This window comes from Corvus moneduloides, chromosome 4 (assembly GCF_009650955.1).
Source record: "Corvus moneduloides isolate bCorMon1 chromosome 4, bCorMon1.pri, whole genome shotgun sequence".
Classification (NCBI taxonomy): domain Eukaryota; kingdom Metazoa; phylum Chordata; class Aves; order Passeriformes; family Corvidae; genus Corvus; species Corvus moneduloides.
Genome location: NC_045479.1, coordinates 27,313,118 through 27,322,048, shown reverse-complemented (window position 1 = coordinate 27,322,048; position 8,931 = coordinate 27,313,118).

Genomic DNA, 8,931 nt, shown 5'->3' with positions numbered 1-8,931 from the left:
GACAGGGGCGCTGCGGAGCGGTGTTCCCGCCGGGACAGGTGCAGCGCGGTGCGGTGTTCCCGCCGGGACAGGGGCGCCGCGGAGCGGTGTTCCCGCCGGGACAGGTGCGCCGCGGAGCGGTGTTCCCGCCGGCACAGGCGCAGCGCGGTGCGGTGTTCCCGCCGGGACAGGGGCGCAGCGCGGTGCGGTGTTCCCGCCGGGACAGGTGCGCTGCGGAGCGGTGCTCCCGCCGGGACAGGTGCGCTGCGGTGCGGTGTTCCCGCCGGGACAGGCGCAGCGCGGTGCGGTGTTCCCGCCGGGACAGGTGCGCTGCGGAGCGCTCCGCGCAGGTCCCCGCCGCGTGTCCCCGGGGACCGGGAGCGGGCCGTGCCGGGTGCGACTGCCAGAGCCGGGACGGCGGGCGGGCCTTATACGGTCCCAGTGCCCGCTCCTCCCCGCGGCGCTGAGCGCCCCTGCGGAGCGAGAAGGGGCGGCGATCCTGGGCCCGGGCTGCCCGCCCCGCGCCTCCGGGCTGCGGGATGGCGCCACGGCACCGCCCTGCCTGAACGCGGTCACACCGCAAACTTGGGTTTCCCGGTCCAGAGCTTTTGGAGGGAAGACATTTCACACAGGATGGGGAACCCACCCATGCTCATTAGCATATTCCACCATCTCCCCAAAGGACGGAGGTGAAAATATCGTTTAATAGATACATTTCCATGGGTTGTGCAATCTGGAAGGTAACTCACTGAATCAGATTCACCAGGGTGAGTTGCTGAACACTGCAGTTGTGTAACAGGGAAGCCCTACTACTTGCACTGTGCTCACGGAAGTTTTACTGACAGTCTTCAACTAATCACAGGTTCAAGAGTCAAAGTGCACAGGAGTGTGACAAATGGAGATTCATACACCTTACCCAGAGAGGAATACATCAAAAACACCTATGGGATTTGAAGGCCATATATGTCAAATGGTGGAGATGTGCCTGTTCCTATAGCGAGCAGTACACACAGGACTAACGCAGCAAATACCACATTTGGCCTCTTTGCCATATATTAGCAACCCCAGATGGGGAATGAAGATGAAAGGATGCCAAAGCTGATCAAGATGGGCTTGACAGCAGCACAGCCACACACAGCACACCTTGCAGCAGAGTTCAGAAGCTTTGCACAGTAGCTTTCCATCTTGAACTGTGCATTGGCAAAGTGCTATGCTGGAGGTGATTACCTAGTAAAAGTCAGAACCAGCTTGGGGGTTAAAAATTACCCAGTTTTCCTTCATAGAAGGTAGATTAAGTTTTGTTCTGCCCAGCCTCTTCTGGCTCTTATCCGCAGCTGGATAAGATGGAAGTAGTCTTTGCTGCAAGTGCTCTGGGTTCAGATCAAGGTGCTCTGCCTGTATCTGACCATTTTGAGACGTGGTTTTCAGCAGCCTTCTGTATCTTAGACAGAAATGACCAGGCACCTGACAGCCAAGCACAGATGACAGAACATCTCTCTCCTTGGGAGCTCTGGAGCTGCAGGCCTTTTGGAGTTATTTCTGAGTGCACATTGGAACAAGGGGGAGCAAGTGGAAGTCTGGTCCGTATTAAGTTGAACTGTGAAATCATGTCTGTGTTGGTCTGGTGTCTAGTTGCCTATCTGGGAGTATAAATGTCGCTGAAGAGACAGAAGCTGGCCATGGGGTACAAGTGGCATGTCTTAATGTCACCACAGCAGATTAGGGCATCAGTCTCTCTGGCCCAATTACCCTCTATTTACTTATACAATGAGTAAGAGCTTCCAGATGTCCTGTTGAGGAAGAGCAAGAAAGAAACTTATGCTCTACACCTACCAATTAGGCTATTGATTTATTGACCATCTGAAGAGGTTGCCTTAAATCAGCTTTTGACAATATGAAAGATGAGAAACCTTCCAAGCAAAGCTTCAATCAAAACTAGCACATCCCCACTCAGTGCAATGAACTGGTGTCATCCAAAACAAGTATTTGTTGTCAAAAAGCATGACCCCTTTTTCTCAGGAAGGACATAAACGGGCTCTGGCCCAAACCCACAGCTTGTGCTGCTCAGAGCTTCATGCTCAGTGTCCCTTGTTTGCACTCCTTCAGGAATTATGTTGCTCAAACCATTCAAACAATAACATGCATTTAAAGTATTAATTACACAGGATTAATACAATTTTGATTCTGCTTCTTTATAATTTTTGACATAATGTAAACACAGCAAGTGATAACATGTACCGAAAAACAAATCATGTTTCATAACTGAAACACAAGCAGCTATAAGGAAATGGACATTGCTCTGGTTTCAGGTGGCATCCTTGGTTCTTTTACAAGTAATGTTAAGCAAATTGTCTTTCAAAAGTCATCATGACCAATATGGCATGAAAGGCTGGATCCTCCCATGTGGATGCTTCCAGTTTTGGAATCTGTATGATGGCCATGTTCTAAATCACACCAAGTGAACCTGGAAAACAGGACTAAATGTTTTTCTGTATTTTTCACATGTGGAACCAAATTAGCTCTGTCAGTTTGTGCTGTGTGACAGAGACAGAACTGCAAGTGTTTGCTTTTTGTCATTGCTACAATAGTTATTTAACTGTCTTCCAAACTCAGAGAGTATATTTCATTGTCTTCTTGTAACACTTTGACCAATCTCCACTGGGCCTTATGTGGTGCCTCATCTCACTGCTGCTGCGACTCTGTTTTTGTAAGATCTACTGACATCAGTGGGATTCAGTGTTTAATAGCAAGAGGGGTAATATTCACATTTCTCCAGCACCCTCAAATTAAAAAGGCCATGGATGTGACTAAACAAACCCCAGACTGTCCTATGGGCTCCAAATGGCTCCTTCCTTGTGATTGTATTGGGCTCATTCCCACTACAGGACAGTTCTGTGAGGTGTTCTGGAAGTCTGTATTACTTGGAAGGACATTCCTTTCCTGTTATTTTTCATGTAGATGGGCCACTGCATTGGGAGATTGGTGGAATAGATTTTCTTCTGTAGATGAGACAAATATATTGAGCCCTGAACTTGGAGAGATGCTGCCCACCTCTCTGAGCAAAGATGTGAAAATAGACTTTGAGGGATTCTCCTGCTTGTAGGCAAATGTGGGCATGGGCAAAAACAACTGTAAGTGAGGGAGGAGAGCACTGGAGGCCTGGTGACCATTGTTCAGCAGTGATGCAAGACCCTTTGCAATTTGCTTTGGCAGCCTGGGAGCTCTCCAACTTCCAGTAATTCCTTGCTTGAGTGTGAAGTTTCAGACTGTGTGGAGTTCAGCCGTACCTACACCTTGTGTACCTACACTGTACCTTGCAGATGAAAAACAATTTACGCTCAATTTCACTCCTGTGTAGTGCCAGGACAGACCACCGTTCTCTGCTGCTTACACAGGGATTAATTTGGAAACCGTGCCAGAAAATGGCTGGCTTTTGGTAAAAACAAACAAACAAAATAATTTCAAAACAAAATCTACAAAAACTGATGATTTGTTAGGAAATCAGAGGTGTGGGATCATGCCCTGTATGTATATATACACGTATGGATGTGGAAGGTGTTTGCTCTTCATGCAATGACCACAGTACACCATCACCAAAATCTAGAGAGACCAAGGCCTCAGAAAGATTAAGGAGCTACCAGTTGCAATTAAGTAGATGGGAAAAAAGCGGGATCCCATAAATGTTCCTGCTGAAAGGAAGACTGCTGCAGGAGCTGAACCTCTATTAGGTAATGGTGAAACCATTTGAGAGAAAGACTTTAAAAACACACAACTGCAGGCAAAGTTTCTCATCTTAAGTTCACAAGCCAACCCACACTAAGACACAGAGATATGGGGATCCAGGTTCCATTTACTCCTCTGTTCATGGAGCTGCCTGTTAAATTTCTTTTACATCACAGTTATTGTTGGGAATAACATATCAAAATTAATCATTGACTCCTAATTAGACAGTGAATTTTTCTCACAATGCAATACTTCAAGTAAAATTGCCCTTCTTTTACTTTTGGAAGATTTTGATTGCAGCAGCTCCTTCCTATGCAGCATCACTTGTCACCTTGAGAAGCCTGTTGCATTTTGGTGTAAAGGAAGCTCATTGCTGATGGTGTTCCATATTTCTGAACATCAGTTAGTGTTTGGATACACCCCCATCTCTTCTACTTGCTGTGCTTGTCCACACACTGCTGTTTTGAATTGCTGGGCATACTATAGCTGTTTACCTGACTAGCACCGTCACTGGCTTTGCTTCTCCTGGTTTAATGCTCCTGTCGTGGCTTAATCCCAGCCAGCAGCTAAGTACCACGCAGCCGCTCGATCACTGCCTGCCCCCCACCTTGCAGTGGAGAGGAGAAATGGAAAAAAAAGAAACATAGAACTTGTGGGTTGAGATAAGAGCAGTCTAATAATTGAAACAAAATAAAATATAATAATAATATTTATAATGATGACAATAATGATAATTTTAATTTAAGGGGGGGGGAACCCAAAAAAACCAAGCAATTCACAATTCAATTACTCACTACCTGCTGACTGATGCCCAGCCCACACCTGAGCAGCAATCAGCATCTTTTGGCCCACTCCTCTCAGTTTATATACTGGGAATGTTGTTCTGTGGTATGGAATATACCTTTGGCTAGTTCAGATCAGCTGTCCTGGCCGTGGTCCCTCCCAGCTTCTTGTGCACCTGCTCACTGGCAGAGCATGGGAAACTGAAAAGTCTTGCCTTAGGGTAAGCACAACTTAGCAACAATAAAAAACATCAGTGTGTTATCAACACTCATCTCATACTACATTCAAAATGCAGCACTGTACCAGCTACTAAAAAGAAAATTAACTATCCCAGTCTAAACCAGGGCAGATACCTTAGAGAAATCTCCCACAGTCTTGTTTAGTGATTTTCTTAGCTTTCTTTTTAATTATTTTTTTGTCAGCCCTTTTTCTGTTAATAGTGTTTGGACATGACAGAATTACCCTGCAAGGATATTCAGAAGAGCAGTATCATTATCGATATTCAAGAGCAGTGTCATCAATACTCCTTTTGAAATTTGGATGAGTTTCTTAGAAATAGTCACCTGGCAACTGCATTTTGAGCACTGGGATTTTCTTTTACTGAGACATCCCGTAATTGTTACCTCTTTACTTCCAATAATATCACTAGGGTACATTTTCAAGCATCCTTCTAGAAACATTTTTCCAGCAGTAATTTTATAGAAGTGCCTCTTGCACAGACTATGTTCTGTTTGTGGGCACTAACAATGTCATCCTATCCAAATCCTATATTTGGAGGGGTGTAGATTTGTGAAAGGTCTTTGCTTCAGACCCTAATCATAGGAAGTCTTTCAGAGTAACAACTTGTTTGCTTGGAGTGCTTGTCCTCTCATGCTTAGCTTGTCTGGAACACAAGGACAGAAAGAGTGACTTGCTAAGAGAGAGATCAACAAATAGAAAAGAGCCAAAGGGTCATAAAAGTCATGGTTTATGTTGACATTTTGAATGACACCTTCTTAGTTGTTTGTTTTTTCTATTTCTGCATTCCACTGGAATTTGAATGAATGCAGTTTGCAAGAAAAATAATTTAAATGTGAGTACTTAATGGTCTTGAGAAGGAAACTTCAGATTGTGTAACCCACTAATACCAACACACCTTTTAAAATCAATAGTCAGTGCTCCAGGATTGAAGGAAGTATTTAAGTTAGCCTTGACTACTGAGCATTTAAATCTGAATGATTAGGAGTCTATAATGCATTTGCTGCAGAATTCTCCTCTTTCATTTAAAAGATCAAATTTCAAAATTTATTTATGGACTGTCCATGCAGTGAGATGTAGCATACATAATTATTTGCTCAAGTGAACAATTAGTATGGGAATAAAATTGTGGTACAGATTTTACTTCTTTAACTCAAATGGATAAATAAGTTACATGTTTGGACTTTATTCCCATGGCTTTGGGATCTTTTGTTTATTTAAGGTGTCCAATTCTGCATCAACAGAATTACAATTCAACTAGTTTGCTTACTTGCAGTTAATGTATGAGAAAGGGCTGTCAAATGTTCACCAGATTGATCAACAAAAAATTGATTTTTTTTCTGAGTAAATTTTTCTGAATTTCCATATTTTGTTTCTGTTGTTTCCTTTTTTTGGGTTTTTTTTTGGCACTGTCTGTGATCCAAACTCAGTTCACATGTTCTACCTGGTGTTATTTTGATACGTGTTTGCTTTAGGTGTACTGTGTAGGTACTTTCGGTTATGCAGCTTGGCTCCCTACTGAAGGAGAGAGACGAGCTCTTCAGAAAGAAACTGTTGCTTTGATATGCTCCCTGGAGGAGCCTGTCTCTGCATTTTCTATGGAGGAAGCCTCTGGAAATGAGCCTGCTAACTGTGCCACTTCAAAATACTCTGAAAAATGTTGCCTGCAACTGCCTCAGTGACCTAACTAGCTTTTTGATTATTTTGATTTATTTTTCTGTGCATAATCCAGAGGGTCTATCACCAGTTCTGACATCTCCCTTACTATCTGCCTCCCATCCTTCTTTGTAATTGCTACTGCTAAATTCCCTGTGCTCCCTCAATCCTTTCATCTTTGCCCCCATCTCTTTACATTAAGAAACTTTCTCCTCCCTCTCACACTTCTTCTGCAAGAATTGCCTTTTTTTTGACACAAAATCCCATGAGGCATTTCTCCCAAAATTGCTGTTTCCTATCCACTTCATTCCTCCAATTTTTTAATGTCCCTAGGAACCAACTGCCTTGCCTCTCTTTCAAACCCCTTTTTGATAGTCCTCAGTTCTTCTACTCTGTGTCAAGGCTGCCCATGCTGAGATCATATATTGCTTGGAAATGTTTGAAGGCTGTCATGCATATTTACACCAGCTCTGTGTGTTTAATCAGTTTGTTTGTCAGACATCCTCAAAGCAACATCCATCACCAAAAGTAGATAAGGAAGGAGGTGTTTCCCTCAGGTCCAACCATCTGCGTTTGTTGTCTTTGGCTTGGTTTGTTTCTTCTGTTTTCCTCTATAATGTGAGATTTGTTGCACCTATTTCTGTTGCTACCTGGACATTTCAAATAGCAAATCCCTGGTTTTTCTGTAGAGTGGAAATGCTGCCAGCATGCTTGGTCTCTCCTGATATGCTGCTGGGACACACCGCAGTTTTTCTGGCCTCCTGTACTGCAGTCTTATGGCTGTTGCAGGATGCTAAGGAGTGGTGGGTGATCTGTGGTGGGTGGGGGACAGTGGACAAGTGTCATGTGGATGTTTATGACCAAACTCCATGGCAGGGGGACTTTATTAATCCAGGCACACTAAGACTCTTAAAATTAATGTCCGTTTCTTTAGAGTGTTGCTATCCAGTATTAGCATGTGTTCAAATAGGCTACCGAGTGGGGTTTGATGAAAATGTGGATTTGGGGCTAAGGCAATGGGGAAGAAATAATAACTTTAACATGCATTTTTAAATAGGCAAAAAAGATTGTGTCAATCCAGCATCATCATAAAGCCTCCACAGCTTCTGCACAGTCAGGTTAATACCATGTGGTAGTGTTAGCAATTTGCAAACTTGGTGAAGTTTGCTGTGATGCACGAGGAAGCGCAGCAGGAAATGGCAGTTGAGGAGAAGCATTTTGGCTGCAGCTGGATTTCAGGGAATCCATCTCTTGGCACAGCAGATGCTCTGTATCTGTACAGTACCATTAGCTGATCACCATTTTAAAGGGGCCTATTTCATCTCACTTCAAAAGAAGCAGTGGTGGGCACCCTGCACGTGCTCATCTTCTTCTACTGGCTATGAAATATAGCCCCCCATGCAGCCAGTGGCTATAGCCAGAGAGGTGAACTACACCCCTGTGGTAAGTGCTTGCCCAGTTCAAGCAACCAGGACTTCATCTGCTTCAGTGTCTTTTGGGTTTTCTCTCTTACCTGGAGGTTGAGGCTCATTTCCATTTCCTTTATTACTGAAGTGTCAGTTTCCATCTAGACATCTTTTTTACAAGGGTCTATTATTTCAGTATGTTTGTTTTATCAGCTGTTTCAATGGCTCCTGTTTGATCTGATCATAAATAAGACCCATAAATCAGTATTAAAAGCAGCAGCAGGGTCCAAAAACTTACTTAAATTTTATGGTAAGAAGGGACAGCCCTATTTTTTTCTTAGTGTTATCAACATCTCTACAGTTAGAGCATCAATAAATTTTTTTGGTGTTTTTCTGGTCGGTTGGTTGGTTTGGTTTGATTTTATGGTGTTTTGTTGGGGTTTTTTTCTGCTTTATATAGACCAATATTGGAAATTTCTAGTGAATATATCTAATTTAGCAGCCAGTACCTGCAGCTTATGACACAGTGGAAGTGCCAGGAAGGGCTGCTTTGTCTCTTGATGTTATATAAGTTCTTCCACTTTTCTAAGCTACCCACAAATATTTCACTCAACAGGACACATCAAAATTAGACTGCTTCCTAGCAGTCTCAACTTAAGGGTATGTATCAGTTTAAATGTTCTTTTCCTTACAGTACACCTGCAGAGCTGAGATTCTTAGACCTTTTCTTCAGAGTTTCAGCTTTTGTACACTATGTCTCTTGGATCTGTGAGATCAGGAATGGATAACTGAAGTACTGATTCTATTGGAACCTGAGAACAAAGTTAGAGCTGCATGAATACCATGACAGTTCAAGCTTCAAACAAGAAAAAACCCCCAGAAAATTAATTAGCCAAAACATCAAATCTAGGTACCTAATTTTTGTTGCATGAATGAGATGAATGCAGAGATATGAAGAACAGTACCAATTGCTTTGTACATTACCTTCTATTCTATGCCAGGAACATACCATTCCTTTCAGTGAGCCTGGACTTATTTTCCCCTGAATGTCATGCTGTAAACAGACTGTTAGTAGTCCCAGACACATGACAGACAGCCTGAAATCCAGATGGTCTCTGTCAAATTTTAATGGTGAGCGTGAAATGCA